Consider the following 19,331-nt stretch of genomic DNA (forward strand, 5'->3'; position numbering starts at 1 on the left):
CTCTCTCTCTCTCTCTTTCTCTCCCCCCCTGCACCACACTCCCAGCAGAGCTTTAATGGGCCTGAAGTAGCTGACAGAGTTGCTTAAGCTGGGTGAATGGGGCTGTTAATGGAGCCGGCTCCACTCACAAGGCAAGTGTCAGCCTAGGTAGCAGCAGCAGCTTCACACAGGTTTCTCTCCAGACCCTGCACTTTAACAAAGCCTCACACAACCCAGCTCTCTCCCACTGAGTCGCAGCAGCACATGTGTATCAACAAGTGGTACTGCTGCTAGACCTGACTAGGATCATAATACATGCCAATATTTGCAACGACTGCAGTTAAAAGTCTCAGAGCTTCATACAAAACCATAACTTTCACAATGCAACCAAGTTTTTCCTTAACTCCTTAAATGGATACCATTCTAAATTTAAATCATAAACTTTTGGATGTTGTAAGCCTAGGATTTTAGGGATTTTAGCCGTAAACACTACACTTCTCTTGCATTAATTTTCTTTTTTGAGTTTCACTTTCTGTTTTTTTTTTTTTTTTTAAAACAATCACAATTAATTTTCTGTGAACATTTTCTAATCTGTCTTTATCACTCACAATTAAGCAGGCTGTTTTTGTTTCTGCACCTTTATGACTGATATATGTAAATTACCTCCATTGTTCCTCATTCATTTCTTGTATTCCAAGCATTTAACCAAAATCCTTTACATTAAAGTGCCTCTAAGATTATGAAAAAAAAGACTTTTGACTGTCGGTGTAAAAAGTATTATGTCTTATTATGTTTAAAAATCCATATACAGTTACGTTCTATACTGGAGGAGCCTCAGAGCCTTTCTGTGTGAAGAAAGGAAGAGATGGAGAGAAGGAGCTGCTGATGGGAGCTTGAACAGGTGTCAGAGGTCAGGGGAAGCAGGAGGCAGATGAGATGAGTGTGTGTGTGTGTGGTGGTGTGGCAGTGGTGCCCCTGCTGGGCACGAACACAATAAGGATTGAAGAGTGACCAAGCTGGAAGACACACTATTGGAGTCCTGCTGTTAGCTTTACTGAAATACCACTGCACACAGCAAAGTGACATTAGAGCACCCAGGAGTGGACACAGCTGAGCCGTGCCAGTGGACAGGTAAAGTTCATCTGAGCTGTGTGATTGGACAGGTTACATTAGACCACACAACAGACCCAAAGTCAAACACTCAAATCGTACACAGACATTTACAATTATCACCTTTCTCTTTTCTGTTTTCATCTGTTCTGTTCTATACAGTCGTGTGAAAATGTTAAAACTATAATCTACTGACCTACTAACCCAGTGTGCGAAGCACCCTCTGGTATTCAGGGAGTCCACGTTGACTCAATACTCCCGCATTGGCTGGCTGATAACTCGCAAGCTAGCTTCAATGGCAACAAAACGTTTGGTTTAACAGTTCTTCTTCTGGAAATGCCCTTTTCTAATTCGGTAATGTGCTCTTCCACACATTAACTGAGATCTTACACATCTTCTCTTTTGTCTTTTGTTTGAGAAATGAGTAAAAATATCTCAAACTCTTGGGAAAACGGGAAACGTTTTCAGATTTACAAATATGCTACTCCATATTGAGCAGAACTAGAGCTGCATCCTAGTTAGTGAAAACTACAAAAACAGAAGTTCATGAACTGTGGGAGAAGCAGCTAAACAATGACCTCTTCTTGAATTTGCATGTGAGTGTCAATTTTTCTCTAAAACACCAAAACATTATAAGTTTAAGTTTCAGGGACCACCCAGTTTTCTGATTTTGAGACATTCAGGTGGTTCTAGAGGGTTAATTAGGGGATTCTGGACCCCCTTGGATCTACTGGTGCTCCACATGTAGTGGCTTTCAGTTTTTTTTGTCATGATAAACATTTGCATGGTGGCAAATTCATTATCATTTCCAACCCACCTAGCTAAAGCTACACTATGCACGTATTGGGGACTTGGAGACCTCTCAGGTGGAAAAGTATAACAGTGTAACTGCAGGCAATGTGTGGAAGAACACTTTGTAACATCAGTTGTACCTTGGACCCCTTCCCCGAGCAGATGAATCTGATGACTGCAAGAGTGTTAAAAGAGTTTTCAAAGATAACTTGTAAAAACTCGGTGAAGGACGTGTCTTCCAACGTGATTTGTGCACTATTGTCCTCATGTCTCCATGAGTGTGCTGTTGATTTTGAAGCTGGACCTTCTTTTTGAATCTGTGTATGTGATGTTAATACGTAAATATGAACAACATGATCCAAAAAACTCACAAAATCTGATCCAATGCCTTTTAAATGATTTTTTTCAGGCTTTACAGGGTGATCACAGCAGCGCACAAACACCATATTTTACCATAATTTTTTCCCTCCTGACTCAGTTGCTTGCTTATTCTTTCAATTTTAACCAAAAATCAAACATAATCCATGACAGTAGTGTAGCATTTCAAACTGTTACAGTGTCAAACCTACACTTTCTGATTAAGTTAGATCAATTCAACTAAAATTTATTTTTATAGTCTTTTTTATTTATTGCAATATAGCTTTGCAGATAATCTGGGACCAAGATCCAAGTGAGCAAGCCAGGTGTGAAAATGTAAACAGAAATTGGCTAAGAGCAAAGGAAAAAAGAGGACTCAAGACTCAAAACTAGACCTCCTCTGGTTGACACTAGATAGTAAATAATAAAACAAGAGTTATAGGAATAAATAAGAAAATAACTAATGAATACACAATAATGAATAATGAATAAAGAAATGAAGTGAGTCTAGTCATTACACAGATCAATTTCAGTTACAATTATATTTAACCAAGCATGCACTCATTTAAGAAAACAGTAAAAGGTAAATTATTGGTTAGGTTTTACAGAAATATAGCACTTCACAAAATGAAAATGGAGATGATAAAGCTCACTGTACTGTTTCGTTGTCTACACTGCATCAAATCATAGTCAAGCTCTTCCAATACAGACCTGTTTTATTACATGTAGCCCTATAAATGCAGTGCCGGGACAACTTAATCAAACGATTATATTAAATCAAGACAAAGGAAGCGAATGTGTCCAGACTTTATATGGAAACAAACAGGCTCCTCTGGCTGGAGATCGTTTACAAGAGCGAGAGCGAGCCTGTCTGCTCCTTCGCAGTCCTACAAATCCTCTTTAATCAGATATGAGGAGGGGAGAGAGGGCCGAGTGTAAGAGAGGGAATGATTAGTAAACAGGAGCCTGTGCCACTGCTTCATTGGCATTCGAGTGGGGTTAGTGTGTTGCATTTAAAATGCCGTCTGATGAGGACTACAAAATCAAACCATTTGTTACTGCCATTGAAGTGCCTGTGGGCAACAGGCAATTAAATTGGAATTAGTGTGGGGAATGAGATACAGATGATTCATATGGAGAGAGAGAGCTGTCAGAGAGACTGTCTGGAATTCCATTAACTTAACTGGGATGGATACGTCGAGAGTAAACATGCTTGGCCCCCTTCAGCTTCTGCTTGCTCTACCCAACCACCAACCATTCTGATGCATCATCTAACCTGTGTCAAATGTATGTGCTCTGTGGTTTCAAGCAGGAATACGATTGAAACAGAAAAAAGTGGGACACTTTCACATTAGAAGTGAAATCAGACAGAAATATAGCTAAACTGAACTGTAGTTTAAATCACAGTCTAGCTCCTTTACACATAGACATGTACACTGCTGTTCAAAAGTCTGTTTCAATAATATTGTACCAGTCTGGTTTCAGACAAGTGTATAAAATGATTCTAACATGCAACCTAACAGGTCAGGTTTAAAGAAGCTTAATCTGTAAATAAAAACAAAAAAATGTTCATCATGAACAGAGCTGTAAAGGTTTCTATTACATGTAAATATAAGATATCGGATGGACATCGGCCCTCAAGGGCCATATTAGCGCATCCCTACAACAAACGTCTTTAACTTTAATGTATTTTAATGTAACAAGTGAAGTGATTTTGGATCTTTTCTACTGGTCGATTCATCATGAAACATTCACACAATTTAAAGGGCAACTGCATTTTTTCTAATGGAAAAGGTTTTATATGACAGCACTGATATGGTTCCCTGAGCTTAGCACAGATATCATCAGTAGCTCTACTCTCTTAATAAAAAGGGTTCCATAACATATCAATAGTGAAACTCTTTTTGGTGCTATAATGAACTATCTTTAAAAGGTTCTTCAAAGAACCATTTACAACAGGTTTATCATCATAGAGCGGAACCATTGATCTCGGCAAAGAACTGTAACTGCTTTATGTTTTATGGAGATATAAGTCACTGTACTTATTTTGCTCCAATGTGTTAGCAAACCTCAGAAACGCCAAGTATCTGTGTATGTGTGTACTGTGTATATTTAAGTATTGCTATATTACTTTTTTCCCCATATCAACCACCCCTACATGTACATGTTTTCTGCTGTCCTAACACTGCCTCTTCAGGGTCCAGTCACATCAGGCCAAGTGCTGACTGCTGCACCTTGTTAATATTTCAGCGAGTAAAGAGTCATTTGTGAGCTCTAACGTTGGCGGCTGAAGCCCCTGTGCTGGAATGCATTGTACCTTTGGCTATGATTTATTTGAGAGGCCATCTGGACAGTGGCGGGGGGACGGTTGTCCTGAATGTCGGCATGACCTGCCCTATTATTGGCTTGAGCGGCGGGTCCGGCTCTTTCACGCTCCTCAGTCCCATTATTGTGAAGCATAAAGCTGCTGAGGTGGCTTTTCTGACCAACAAAAGAACTCTTCACTGCGTCTCATCAGACAAGACAATGAGAGCAGCGTGGTGCTGTGTTTTTGTTTCCTTAAAGTCAGTTGCTGGAACGGGGAACAATTGCGGACAATTACAGATAATCAGAAAAATACCAGAAGAGAATGTGAATGAGGGATTAGAAACGCACTGCAATGCAGTGGACGCAAATTACAATCAATAATCTAAGCAAAGTCAAAAAATGCCTTCAGTTCAGACCCGGAACACACAAAGACTCATTAAAGACGAGGAAAAATGTGAGAGAAAAAGACAAAAAATATAGAGGCAGAGAATGAGAAAAATAGAGAAAAGGCAGGAGAGAAAAAGCGAAAGAAATCAGGAGAAAGAAAGAAAAAACCTAGAGGGATAAAAAGACAAAGGAGAAAGGAGAATAAGGAGAGTAGAGAAAGGAAGAGAGATGAAACAGGAGGAAGAAAGGGAGAGAAAGAAAAAACAAGAAAGAAAGAGAGACAAACAGAATTAGAGAGAACAAAAATGAGAGAAGAAGAAACAGAATGGAAGTAGAGCAAGAAAGAGTGGATTGGATAAAGTGATCGAGAGAGAGAGAGAGAGAAAGAGAGAGAGAGAGACTCTGTAAGATATCAGTATTCCAGCAGAACAAGCTGCCTTTCACAGCTCGTAATGAGCCCCAGGTCACAGGAAACAGGTGCTTGGTAGATTTTCAAAAGCACAAGAGCACCTCAGAGAGCCTCTGCCTTTGTATATTCATCATATTCTGTGTGATTAATCATTTCTCAAAATAAAAACATTGAGAGGCAGAACAGAACAACAAGCTCCTTTACTTAAGAAAGCAGAGCTAAAAAACACCAACACACACGGGAATCGTCTGCTGATATATCAATAAGACCTACACTATTCTCTGTACGTAGTGTGAATACCGCCTGAGCAAGCTCACTCATGTAAATGATTAATGGTGTGTTCATGAAATTTTGGCTGAAATAGTGCAGGAGCACTTGTTGAGCACTGAGCTCATTGTCCAGCAGGGGGAGTGCTGAGTGACAGAGTTACACCACAGACTCTCCCGGCAGACCTCACATGACCCCATCACACAGCATCAGTAACAAACATCTCCCACAAACACAAACCGTGAGTCACTGCGCTATTATTTAAAGTCAGGGTGAGATTATTCCAGTGTCGGTGCAATGTTTCAGATGGGTCTGTCCCAGTCAGGAAACGCGGCTCATAATGACGGCTTAAGCTCCAATTCATTAATGCCCTTCTTTTCTTTTCCAAGCCTTCTAAAAAGACAACATAGCTTGTGGAAGAACATGTCCAGTCCTGTTTAGGTCAGCATTTCAATGTGCTAAAGGAGGTGTAACAAAACAATTTCATTAAAGGGCCCATATAATGGAAAACTGAATTTCCCTCACTTTCTTGAAATAAACAATGTAAACAATAGTAAAATGTCATGTAGTATCATGCACTCCCCAGTCTATATAATCCATATATTGAAACTAAGCTGCAAAAACAGCCCATTTTGAAATAATTGTTTTTGTGATGTCACAAAAAAACAACACATTAACACACATCTGCCTATTCAGCCTACAGCAGCTAGACCCACCCATTCACATCAAAGTTTCCTGAATATAACTTTTAACACTGAATGTGAAATGAATGAATGAACGAAGCAAAATACAGTGCAGACAATCAGAACAGAGATCATTTACATCATCATTCTAAAAGGTGCTGTAACAAAAAACACCATGTTTGATTCTAAGGACTGAAGAGAAGTTAGAAAAGATGTAAAATTTAAAAAATAATTAAGCCTGCTTTTTGTAGGACCTAAAATACAAGAAAAACATATGTGCTCTTTAAAAACCTAAATTATTCCTCAACACTTCCGTCTTACTAACTGGCTTAATTTAAATACCCCAAAGATCTTCGTCCTGATGGATGTGGATGCCGGTTAAAGCCAGGTTTTACTAAAGTGTGAGAAATCCTTAAAGGAGGCTAAAGTTCAGCCCTAATTGACATGTACTACCTCCTCCATTTTTTCCCAGGCCAAGCAGAAAAGCCAGCTGAGGCGAGACTTCTCACTGGCCCTTCACTGTACAAAAGGCAGCGGATTTGCTTTTCACACTGGTCAGATGACCCCACGACCCCTGGAGAGCAGCGACTCAAAAGTGCCGAACTGGCGTGGAAGCTACAGGCCTAATCCCGTTCCCACACGTTTGGTAAACCAGGCACACATTTTCCAAGAGGCACAGAACAGTTCATTAAAACATAACAGATGTAGGTGAGACTCAAAAGACAAAGGCCAACTACAAACATCTATTTTGCTGGCACTTCTCTAGAATTTTAAGGGGAAATTCCACAGATTTTTCAAAATAATTCAACAGCTGTGATATAAAGTCATTCAGAGTGGTTTGATGTGAAATGGTTCACTGTGGAGAAATATACTTACTCAGATTTTTTACAGTGGTGGTGACAGGAACCAGGGGTCGCAATATCAACACAAATTTAACCATTTTACTCACTATCCAAAACAATGACCGAACCCAATGAACCTCCAAAGTTTTTATATGTAATGTTAATGATTGCAAAATAGAAACATTTTTTTTCTTTGGATACTATTTTGCCTTACAATGCTGAGTGTGTATCCTTCACCAAGAATGAATTTTATAATCACTGTTTAGGGCTGTTTTAAATCTTCTCTCAAAACTACTGGAGAACAACATCTCCGTTATGAGGCAGTATATCCGAAACTGTTTAGTCTAACAGCTTTCTGTGGGAGAGCTTTTAGAGGCATTCAACTATTCAGACACCTCATTCCTATCACCGACAACTGGAAAAATTCTGACATGCTAAGTTTCTATAGAAGAGCACATTTCACATCAAACTTTCTGTTGTGATTTTGTTTACATCTTAATAACTGAATTCTGCAGACATTTTGAAAAACTGAAGGAATTCCTCATTAAAATGTTTTTAATGTATTATGGCTGTATTAAGACTAAAAACGACCTCAGTTCATTTCAGGGCAGGGCTAAGTAATTTATGAATTTGCAGCTTTGTTAGAGCGTGCTCTTTACACATAGAATAAAAAAGCAACAACAGCATTGAGACATTGCATTATTAACAAAGAAGTCACATGACTTGAGACTGAGCTTAGTAATCACATTATTGTACCATGTCACATAGAAAAATGTTAGAAAAAGTAAACTGAACTTACTAAAAATATTACTGTACAGTACATAATCGTATTTAAAGTAAAATTCAGAGGTTTGGAGACCTCTGGTGAAAATGTGTACACAATATGCACAAGAAAATGTTTCATGGGTTGTACTTCAGACCCCTTCCCCCACAGGATCAATCTGACAAATCTGAAAATATAAAGAGAACTCAGTCAAAGCCTGGTGAAGAACGTGTTTTCTGAGGATGTGAGTCAATAATCTACTATCATCATACAATATATTGCCAAAAGTACTCACTCACCCATTCAAATCACTGAATTCAGGTGTTCCAATCACTTCCATAGTCACAGGCGTATAAAACCAAGCCCCTAGGCCTGCAGACTGCTTCTATAAATATTTGTGAAAGAATGGGTCGCTGTCAGGAGCGCAGTGAATTCCAGTGTGGTACCGTGATTGGACGCCACCTGTGCAACAAGTCTAGTCATGAAATTTCCTCGTTACTAAATATTCCACAGTCAACTGTCAGTGGTTTTATAACAAAGTGGAAGCGACTGGGAACGACAGCAACTGAGCCATGAAGTGTTCGGCCACACGCAATAAAACAGCAGGATCAGCAGATGCTGAGGGGCACAGTGCACAGGTCGCCAACTTCTGCAGAGTCAATCACTACAGACCCCCAACTTCATGTGTCCTTCAGATCAGCTCAAGAACAGTGCGTAGAGAGCTTCATGGAATGGGTTTCCATGGCCGAGCAGCTGCATCCAAGCCTTACATCACCAAGCGCAATGCAAAGCGTGGAATGCAGTGGTGTAAAGCGCAGCCACTGGACTCTAGAGCAGTGGAGACGTGTTCTCTGGAGTGACCAATCACGCTTCTCCATCTGGCAATCCGATGAGTGACTCTGGGTTTGGCAGTTGGCAGGAGAACGGTACTTTGCATTGTGCCAAGTGTAAAGTTTGGTGGAGGGGGGATTATGGTCTGGGGTTGTGTTTCAGGAGTTGGGCTCGGCCCCTTAGTTCCAGTGAAAGGAACTCGATGCTTTAGCTCCAAGAGATTTTGGACAATTTCATGCTCCCAACTTTGTGGGAACAGTTTGGGGACGGTTCCTTCCTGTTCCAACATCTATGCACCAGTACACAAAGCAGATCCATAAAGACGTGGATGAGCGAGTTTGGTGTGGAAGAACTGGCCTGCACAGTCCTGACCTCAACCTAACAGAATATCTTTGGGATGAATTAGAGGGAAGACTGTAAGTCAGGCCTTCTCGTCCAATATCAGTGTCTGACCTCACAAATGTGCTTCTGGAATAATGAAATTAAAAAATTCCCACAAACTCCTAACCCTTGTGGAAAGCTTTCCTAGAAGAGTTGAAACTGTTATAGCTGCAAAGGATGGGCCAACATCATATTAAACCCTTTGGATTAAGAATTCAATGTCACTCAAGTTCATATAAGAAATACTTTTGGCAATGGAGTTTATCTTCATCGATATAATGTTTTTTAACATTTCAGACCCAAATATTGAGCCATACTGTCCGTGTGACGTTAGTACATAAAGATGCAAGACATCAAAAACTTCCTGTGAAATCCGACTTGACACTTCTGAATTTTAAGTGATTGTTTCCAGCTTTACAGGTCGACTAACAGCAGTACACACATCATCTTCTAGTGTTTTTATTTTAGTGTTGTTTCTTCTCTTGACTCAGCAATGCTACTTATTTCAGTTCAAAGCAAAACACAAAAACATCTTACATACTGCAGCTTTAAAACGTACAAACTATATTAAAAATAAAAATTATTGTTCTTTTGAATGTTTTTTTATGAGAATTCCTGGCAACTATTGATCGTGTCAGAATACGGTTTATTTTATACAAGTGTGCGTCTGTGCTTTACTCGGTTTTCAAAAAAGAGTGAAAGCACCATCCCATCAAGCAAATGGCTTTGGAACACAGCATGGTAGAAAATAAACAACAAGAACTTGAATCAACTGGTGCTTCAGACATGCCAGATCAAGGAAGCGTCGGCGAGAAGTGTCGACTCGCTGAGGCGAAAAAAAATCAAGCAAATCTGATGCAACCATCCTTCTCAGTGATTCACACAGAGAGCAGGACGTCTTCACTCGGCCAGATTTGGCTGCAAGGGCTGCGGCGAGGCGGCCTGTGGAAACATGAAGGTTAGGTAAATAAGCTCAGCGCTCAGGCCACAAAACTGTGTTTGTGAATGTCTGAATGTCACTGTCCACACATCCGAGACGTAGCTGCAGGCTCCTCACCTGCTTCAGGCTGTTTTGGCCAGGGCACATCAGGCCATCTCTGAAAAAGCAAAACTGCTCCACCACTGCAGGCTCATTCCATAACACTGACAATAACATTAAGTTTTGTTCCTCTCCTGTTTTAGCCTATTACACTGAATTACAGCAAATTTTTAAAACATTTCTTTGTACTTAAATGCTTCAGCTGTAAACATAGCAATTCAGAGTGGTTTGGTGTGAAATGCTCTGTCCTACAGAAACTTCAGTCAGAATTGTTTACAGTGGAGGTGATGGGAACCAGACGTCTGAAGCATTTAATGCCTGCAAAAACTCCCTCACAGAAAGTTATGACATGTAAATGTCATGAATACACTGCCTGACGTCTGACATATTGCGTTAGAATAGTTTTGAGTTTTTAGGTTTTTGCCTAAAAGTATTATTACACCATTCATGGTAGAGATGTACATACAGGGTGTTGTTAGGCAAACTAGAAGTGAAAGAAAACATATCTCTTGAGATTTACGACTATTTTAGCATCATGAACATTACATTCAATTTCAGAAGGCACAAAAAGTTTCACTGGGAGCTTTGGACAGTGACTAAAATGGTTGTATTTTAAAATGTTTTGTCTATTATTTGGACTAAAATCTTTTTACCTTTAACTTTGAGAATTCAGAATCTTTACTGCTACTCCTCTAAAAGCACCATTTTGGGCATATGGGGTTTCTGCAGTGTCAACATGCTAGGCTGCAGTAAAAGCACTTCATTTAGTTTTTTTTTGGCGTGTTATTTAAATGAAGTATGACCACTACATACCAACTCAAAAAACATGTATATGTTCACTGGAGGTTTAAATGGCTATATTTGTGTTGCAGACATCTTGACCCCTGGTTTAAAGAAATCAGTGGCTAAGTTCATCTAAAATTTCACATTAAATCACTCCAACAGGCTTTGTTTACATCTCAATTGGATTAAGTAGAAATTTTTGTAAAAATCAGTTTTTGTAAAAATTCCAGTTCAAATGTTATGCAAAGCCAGAGAAAACAGCCCATTCCTTGACTTCCATACCAAAAGGAGGAAAGAAACGCATAAAGAAACTTAACTTCTCGTCATTCAAAACTCTTATTTGTTCAAAATGCACAGGCTGTACGCTGCAAAAAATCGCTATGTGGGAAAGTGAAAGTGTCTTAAAGATAGATTATTTATTTCTCAACTGTGCGGGTACTATAAGATTATTAAAAATACACTATTAGGCCAAAAGTTTGTGGACATCTGCTCATCCAATGTGTCTTCCAAAATGAAGCGTATTAAAAAAGTAGCTTGTAAGATTAGATTAAACTAAGAGGAAACAACAAGGACAACATCAGACATACGGTCAACATTTAAGATAATTTCTCTTGCTGAAATATAAGTTTTGCAGTGTGATCACATCCCTGTTTTTGGTTTAGGTGTTCTAGTTAATCTCTGCATTCACCGTCAAATGAGTCCTGTCTTTATCCCAGTGTAAATAAAATGATTCCCACACTGCAAATCGGAGTCTTATTTACACTATAAAATACACAGAGAACAAAAATATTTATTCAATAAAGATCTTCTGAAAGGCCTTTTCAAACAGCATGAGAATCTAATTACACACTGTATATCTGGGCTACAGTCGGAGGGATGGGTTGTGGGTGTTCTGGTGTGAACACCAACCTTGTGAAAAGTAGGGGGGATGCGAGAGAATTTGGTATAGAAAATCCGCACGGAGGGATAGTTCCCCTTTGACCTATTCAGCAGGCATGGTGAGATAACAATTGTGCTTTAGACCTCCTGCTTGCAGCAATGAGGCTGAAAAGGATTTAAGTCCCTTTACACACAGCTAACAGTACAATAGGAGCAGGTCACTGTGTGTTGGGATAGCATGCTGGGTAATCTGTGGTAGCAGGGGCCAATCATTCACACAGGTGAGAATGCAGGGGGTTTAGCTTTACTGAGGGCTATTCTATACAACCTGTTCAGCTACAGTAAGACCACTGAAGAGCACAGCATCGCTGCACTCACAGTGAGAAAATCACTTATTTTTGAATTGCTGTAATGAGAAAGGAGTGAATATGTTGGAAATGCTATAATTCAAAGACAACAGATGCGTTTGTTTAAGCTGAAAGAAGCAGCATTACATAGCACTAGTCAGGAGAGAAAAAAACAAATAAAATATGATGTGTGTCGGCTGCTGTGAGCCACCCTGCAAAGCCTGAAATAATATTTTAAAAGTCGAAGGCATCAGGTGAGATATCGGGTTGGATTTCGACCGCATCAGCCACACAGGTTCAAAAAGAAGGTCCAGCTCGATGTGTTTAGGTCTCAAACGCATAATCAACATTATACTGATGAAGATATGATGACAACAGTAGATAATTCACTAACATCCTTGGAAGACACATCTTTAACCAAGCAGCCAGTATACAAAGCTACACTGACTAACAAAGGAAAATCACTTTAACTTAAGAACATACTGCAGTGGAGCACCAGCGGAGCCACTGTTGCTTCTGGTCTGAAATTCACTTAAATAAAGCGCAGTGGAGTAAAGGAACTCACCAACATTCTTCAGCCTAATCTCTGTTGGGCTGCCTAATCTGTACTGTATGGCCAATTACCTTTGACAATAACTGTGATGCATTTTCCCATGCTTTGTAAAAGAACCAGCAATAAGATACAGACAACAATTCCCCAGGACTAAAAGAACAGAAAACCCATCGACTGCGAACTAATTTATTATACAAGCCAATAGGCAGGTGCTTCCCTATAAGTATATTTAAAGTAATCAAATTCTCCGTTCTTTTCTAAATACAGAGAAATGACTGTCTATGTTAATCAGTCATATGCTACAGAGTTGGAAGACAGAGATTAGACTGAAAAAGGCTGGAGTCTTCCTTTTATATAGCCAACAGTGATCCATTAAAATAGGCTTGGATTCTCTCTAGTATTGTAGATTAGGAATATCCCATTTATTATTATTATTATTATTATTATTATAAGAAGAAAAACAACAACAACAAAAACAACAATTACAGATGGCACCAATTCAATGCAGGGTATTCTTATTGGAATGATATCAGCACAAAATATTGAATCAGGCATCAGAGGGGAAAAAAAATCAATGTAATCCAATCCTGTAACAAATCTATCCTGAAACAGCACATACACTGTGTGATGTGATCATGCTTGCGGTGTGCTTCTTCCTGTGGGGTAGTAAAGCGATTGAGTAGTTTGATGTAACGCGGAGTGAGGAGGCAGACGCATATGCGGAGATAAGCGACTTTTATTAAGGGCAAATCCAGGGTCGTGGTCATAACAGATGTATGGAGAATCAGACACGATGACAAACACAGGAAAACTACAACGGGGGCTGGAAGAACGAACACCAAACAAAACCAACAGCACATACATCAAACAACAAACGGCATCCCAAACAACAAAGAAACACCAGCAAAGACAAGGGGCAAACACAGGACTTAAATACAACAGGGACGATGAGGAACAGGTGGAAACAATCAGGGGCGGAGTCACAAAACAAGGGGCCGGACTAGACGGAAAAACAAAAAGCACATGGACTAGACCAAAACACAACACAAACACATGGACAGGACTGGGAGGAGCCAATCGTAACATTTGAGCATGATAGCCTCCTGTTAGATGCTCATCTTAAGTAAACTACTTCAATTAAAAATAGCTCAATTTAAAGTTTTGTTGATTTAACCCTTTTAGACTGCAAAATGAGGCTACATTTGTTATTTAGTATACTCTTCTCTGTTAATAATGCAAAGTATCAATGCTGTTGTTGCGTTTATTAGATCGGTAAAATGTGACCCAAAATAGCTTCTTTCCTTTCTTAAACGTTTCTTAAACAAGAGCAAGAAACAAGAATTGCGGGACAGAAAAGCAACACTATGAGGTACAGGATGTAGGGCAGAACTGAGTAAAGAGAAAAGAGAAAAGCTTTCAACAGTTTTTGGTGCCGTCATTCACAGACATTCTCTTTGTAGACAATCAGGTCATGAACGTGGTCACCACCTGTAACTATTACACACAGACACTCATGGCACTGTACTTGCACTCTCTTCTTCTTCTATCGGCTGCTGCCTTTAGGGGTCGCCACAGCGGATCATCTGCCTCCATCTTGCCCTATCCACTGCCTCCTCTACTTTTACACCAACCATCTCCATGTCCACCTTCACTACATCCATAAACCTTCTCTGAGGTCTACCTCTTCTCCTTCTACCCGGCAGCTCCATCTCCAACATTCTTTGACCAATATATCCACTATTCCTCCTCAACACATGTCCAAACCATCTCATCCTGGCCTCTCTGGCTTTATCTCCAAACTGCTCTACCTTCACTGTCCCTCTGAGCAAAAATTGCATCTGTGGTACTTTTTCTGGGCATGAAACCAAACTGCTGCTCACTGATCTGAACATCTCGCCTTAGCCTTGCTTCAACAACTCTTTCCCATACCTTCATGGTGTGGCTCATCAACTTTATACCTCTGTAGTTACTGCAGCTCTGCACATCACCCTTGTTCTTAAAAATGGGGACCAGTACACTGCTTCTCCACTCATCAGGCATCCTCTCACTCTCCAGGATTTTGTTAAACAACTGGGTTAAAAAGTCCACTGCCTTCTCTCCTAAACATCTCCATACCTCCACAGGTATGTCATCTGGACCAACTGCCTTTCCATTCTTCATCCTTTTTAAAGCTGCCCTCACTTCCACCTTACTAATTCTCTGCACTTCCTGATCCACTATCTCTCCCCCCGTTGTCCTCCTCTCTCTCGTTTTCCTCATTCATTAGTTCTTCAAAGTACTCCTTCCATCTACTCATCACTCTGTTCACTCACTAGTACATTTCCCTCTCTATCCTTTATCAGCCTAACCTGCTGTACATCCTTTCCAGCTCTATCTCTCTTTAGCCAAACGATACAAGTCCTTTACTCCTTCTTTACTGTCCAACCTCTCATACAGCTCATCATAGGCCTGAGCCTTTGCCTTTGCCACCATTCTTTTTGCTATGCGACTAGCCTCACAGAACTCCTGCCTACTTCCTTCATCTCTCTGGTTATTCCACTTTTTCTTAGCTGCCTTCTTCTTCTGAATACTCTCCTGGACTTCCTCATTCCACCACCAACTTTCCTCGTCTTCTTTCCTCTGACCAGGCAAAACACCCAACACATTTTTGCCAGTTTCTCTCACCACCTTAGCTGTAGTTTTCCAGTCCTCAGGTAGCTCCTCACTGCCCCCAAGGGCCTGTTGCAATTTTTCCCTGAACTGCCTAAAACCATCCTCCTCCTTCAGCTTCCACCATCTAATCTTTGACTCTGTCTTCACTCTCTTCCTCTTCTTTGTTTCTAATCTCATGCACTCTGCTGAGCTCTAATATGTGCCTGAACAAGCTGTCCCAGTGAAGCTTCACCAAAAAACTGCAGATCTGCACGTCACGCACCCCACAGCATCCACAGAGACTAGATGTGTTGAAATGGGCAGACGTTGGCAGATGTCCGCTGTACCTCATATGACCCCGCACCTCTCTCTGGGCAGCTGAGCGAGGGAGGCCGCCGGGCTAATCTACTGGAGTGAGGAACGGCCCGCTTAATAATTAACACAACAAGAGATACGTTGCTTGTGTTTAACCACTGTTTATTCGGTGGCCCAGTTCAATGAAGTCAAAGCGAGCTGCCAGCCTGTGAGTCCACCTTAAAGAGCCCATACCCTACAGTTTTCTTGTATTTTTTAGTTCTTTTTTTAGTACAATTACATATCTGTAGTTTTCAGTTCACTTTTTATTTAGTGCTATTATTGTTATCATGTTGTATTTCACCTCTGCAAGTATTGCAACAATATTTAAGTTTTGTTTGGAAACAACAGGGTAAATTCTTGACAAGGCCAATGTAAAACTGACCGTGGTGTCTTAGGTAGATTGACAATCTGTTCTTCTTACTGTAATGATGCTGAATCATTGCTACATAAATAGATACAACAAAGTGAGCTCTCCCATTGGTTGGGCCTTCAGGAGCAGAATTGAAGACCTTACAGGTCAGATTAACCATCATCATAACTAGGAGGTGGCAGAGGAATTAACCAATCACATTTTGTTTTCCAGTAGTTGGGACTAATTTTATGGGAAAAAGTCACTGTATGTCTTTCAGAAGTCTTAGTTCAAATATATGCTGCAGTCTGAACAGGGTAAGGTTATTAGAAATGTAAAAAAGTGCCGGTAGCTCATTGTAAAGCTGCAGCATTGAAGATAAAGTATATGTTCATTTGTCTATTACATGCTTTAAGTAAAACATGGAATGTCTTTTTATAGGTTTCAGATGTTTATGATTAACCTGGAATTGCCAATGTTCATGTGTATCACTATTACTTAACACTTAACTACTTCAGCTGCTAGCAGGAATTAGCATTATCGTAAAAGTGCTTTTTTCTCATTTTTGACCAAGTTTTGACATTTATGGATTTTTGACAAGTTATGACATTTTTGACAATTATGAAGACCTAGATCTCACAGTCATGGTTCTCCACTGGATATTTGTAAATGTTGGTTTTTGTGACATCACAAAGAGAATTAATTTGAAACAGGCTGTTTTTGCAGCTTAGTGTCCATACATGGGCTGTAGAAACTGTGAAACTTTATCAATATTTGCATAATGCTTCAAACTGTTTCTCCAAAAAAAAAAAAAAAAAAGGGAGGACAATTTAAGTTTTCAGGATATAGGCTCTTTAACATCAACTCAGTATTGTGAAACATTTCTGAATTCACCATGTGGAGATAAACAATAAACAATAAACAATAAAGGAGCTCCAGGGTGTAACTGTGGTCATAGGCTAAGAGCCTATACACAACGCCTGCCCCTACAGAGGATTCTCCTTCAGTCAGTAATTTGCATGCAGATGTTAGGGGTCGGGGGGGTTGCCTTAAATCTTTCTTCTCTGTGGGAGATGTGATGCAGCAGGACTTTGTGATGAAGATGGGGGAAAAAGGGAGAGAGATTGCAGCAATGTCCTGGCCTGCTTTTTGAGAGAGTGCCCGCCAGTGGAGCGGTCCTGAGACGTTAGCGAGGGGTTTTATTTTTGGGACGGCCCTTAAGTAGGTCAGCGCAGAGTCTGTGACAGTGCTGTGGCAGTGAGTGTAAACAACGGCGCATGATGTTGTTTTTCTCGGCCTGCCCTGGCACCAAAAGCCACCGGCTGGCCTGACCCTCCCCCCATTTCACTTTGCAGTCTCAAGAGCTCCAAAAGCTACAGCTGGACTTTGACCTCTGACCTTTTCCTATGCACGGATGTTCCGAGACAATTTTCTCCATTACTTTTGGACACGGGCCATTGTTGTATAACTGTGTAACTCTGTGGAGCTCTACAGGATTTCTGAGTTGAATACAGGGGAAAGTATGCACTTGGATCTCAATGTGATACAAAAACGTCACAAATGCTGCAACAAGTCGCAGCAGAAAAATCCAACTGAGGGAAAAAAAGACAACAGCCAAAATCGCTCCCATCCACGGGAACGTGTTTGTGGCTACGACCCAAAGCCAAGCAGGCTTTCCAGAAAAAAAAAACAAAAAACAAAAAAGAAAGAGTGAGTTGTGCCTGCTGTATCTTCACTGGATGTGCTGCCAAGTTGAAATGGAGAGCTGGATGTTTACAAGTTTAGGAGAGGAGGTAGAAACTTCTGGGCATCGTTAACACCAGCCCTATGTCCACATGCATTAACTATTGATACAGTGTGTGCCACACAGAGTTACAGTTACATGCCAAAGTTTTAGAAAGGGTTATCGTCTTTCTCCCCACAGAGCATGGGCGACAGATATCGCACCCTGATCTCACTGTACAGGAATGGGCAACAGGAAAAAATGAAAGCGCAATATGTACGTCCAGCTGCAAAGTGTGCCTATTACAAAATTCAATCCCTTCGAATGAGTTAATAAGCAGGCTGCCATGAAGATGATTAGCTCTTCAAATTCGTGCTCATAAAAAAAGGAAGCCAGCTTGCCTTAATTAGGACTCAACCTTTATATAGCTTCAACATGTGGATCATTAGCCCCATTGAACACTTTTATACCCAGAGAGCATATTAATTAGCGCATTCTGGAATACCTGTGACGGCACTCATTTTACTGTCTGCACTCTCTCCTGCGGGACAGACGAACGGTAAGAGAGTGAGTAAGAGATGGAGCGTATAACACACACAGATAAAGCTAGAGGTCAGTCTTTTAGAGTTCAAAGGCTACTGTTACAGTCACCTCTGTGTATTTGAGAGGGGTGGTAAAAGTTCTGGTGCACTCCCCCACAGAGAGGGCAAAGTTAGTAGCATGTTTACACCGATGGTACAGGACATGACGGTCTGTTTATTCACTTAAGAACCAATAATGAATCACTGAAACACTGACTGAGTCTCAGCGTAACTAAATAAAAACCACAAATAACAGTCCGTGTACATACTGTGCTTTCTAATGGTTTAATTTTAAACCTTACGGGAACATCTTGTCAAAAAATCTAATTTACACAACTTTACCCCTGTGCCTCTTGCATGCAGTAAATCATTTAAAAGGTAAAAGGGTAAAGGTGAGAAAAGGCAACGTTATCCATAAATTACTCTACTCCAGTAACTCTACTGACTGTCTGCAGTAACGACACTCTTTATCACTTAAAATGGGTGGGCTAAATGTGTGGGCTAAACTGCTTCATGCTGAATGTAAATCAGCCAAGACATGCTCCAAAGTGTCCTAAGTTTGCTTCTTTAGTTTTGCACTAGAGCTACAATGCTAATGTAGATAAAAAATAATGGAAACTAATGTACAGCACAATGCCCAAACTGCCTACTGTCACACCTCAAACTGCATAAAGCAGTAAGCATTATTAAATTGGCCCATATGCTACAGTCTTTTTTACAGTCCAGTTGATACTGGTTTGTAAGGACTTAAATTGGCTGTGCATTTGAGACCGACAATCTTCTACCCCAATAACTCTACAAATTGCCCGCAGCAACAACACTCTTTATCACTTCAACATAAATGGGTGGGATAACCAGCTTAATGCTGAATATGTATGTAAAAACAGTTCATTTTGAATTCATTGTAGTTGAGATATTATTACAATGATATATGCAGAATATGTTTGTCTGGGAAAAGGCATTTTCCATAAATGATTCTAC

At 40.3% G+C, this 19,331-nt stretch overlaps 1 protein-coding gene across 2 annotated transcripts in view; it reads right to left on the minus strand.

Annotated features, from left to right (window-relative positions):
• zbtb16b (zinc finger and BTB domain containing 16b) overlaps window positions 1–19,331 on the minus strand; it is a 74,862-nt gene that overhangs the window by 16,876 nt on the left and 38,655 nt on the right. The window lies entirely within an intron of this gene.

This window comes from Pygocentrus nattereri, chromosome 17 (assembly GCF_015220715.1).
Source record: "Pygocentrus nattereri isolate fPygNat1 chromosome 17, fPygNat1.pri, whole genome shotgun sequence".
NCBI lineage: Eukaryota > Metazoa > Chordata > Actinopteri > Characiformes > Serrasalmidae > Pygocentrus > Pygocentrus nattereri.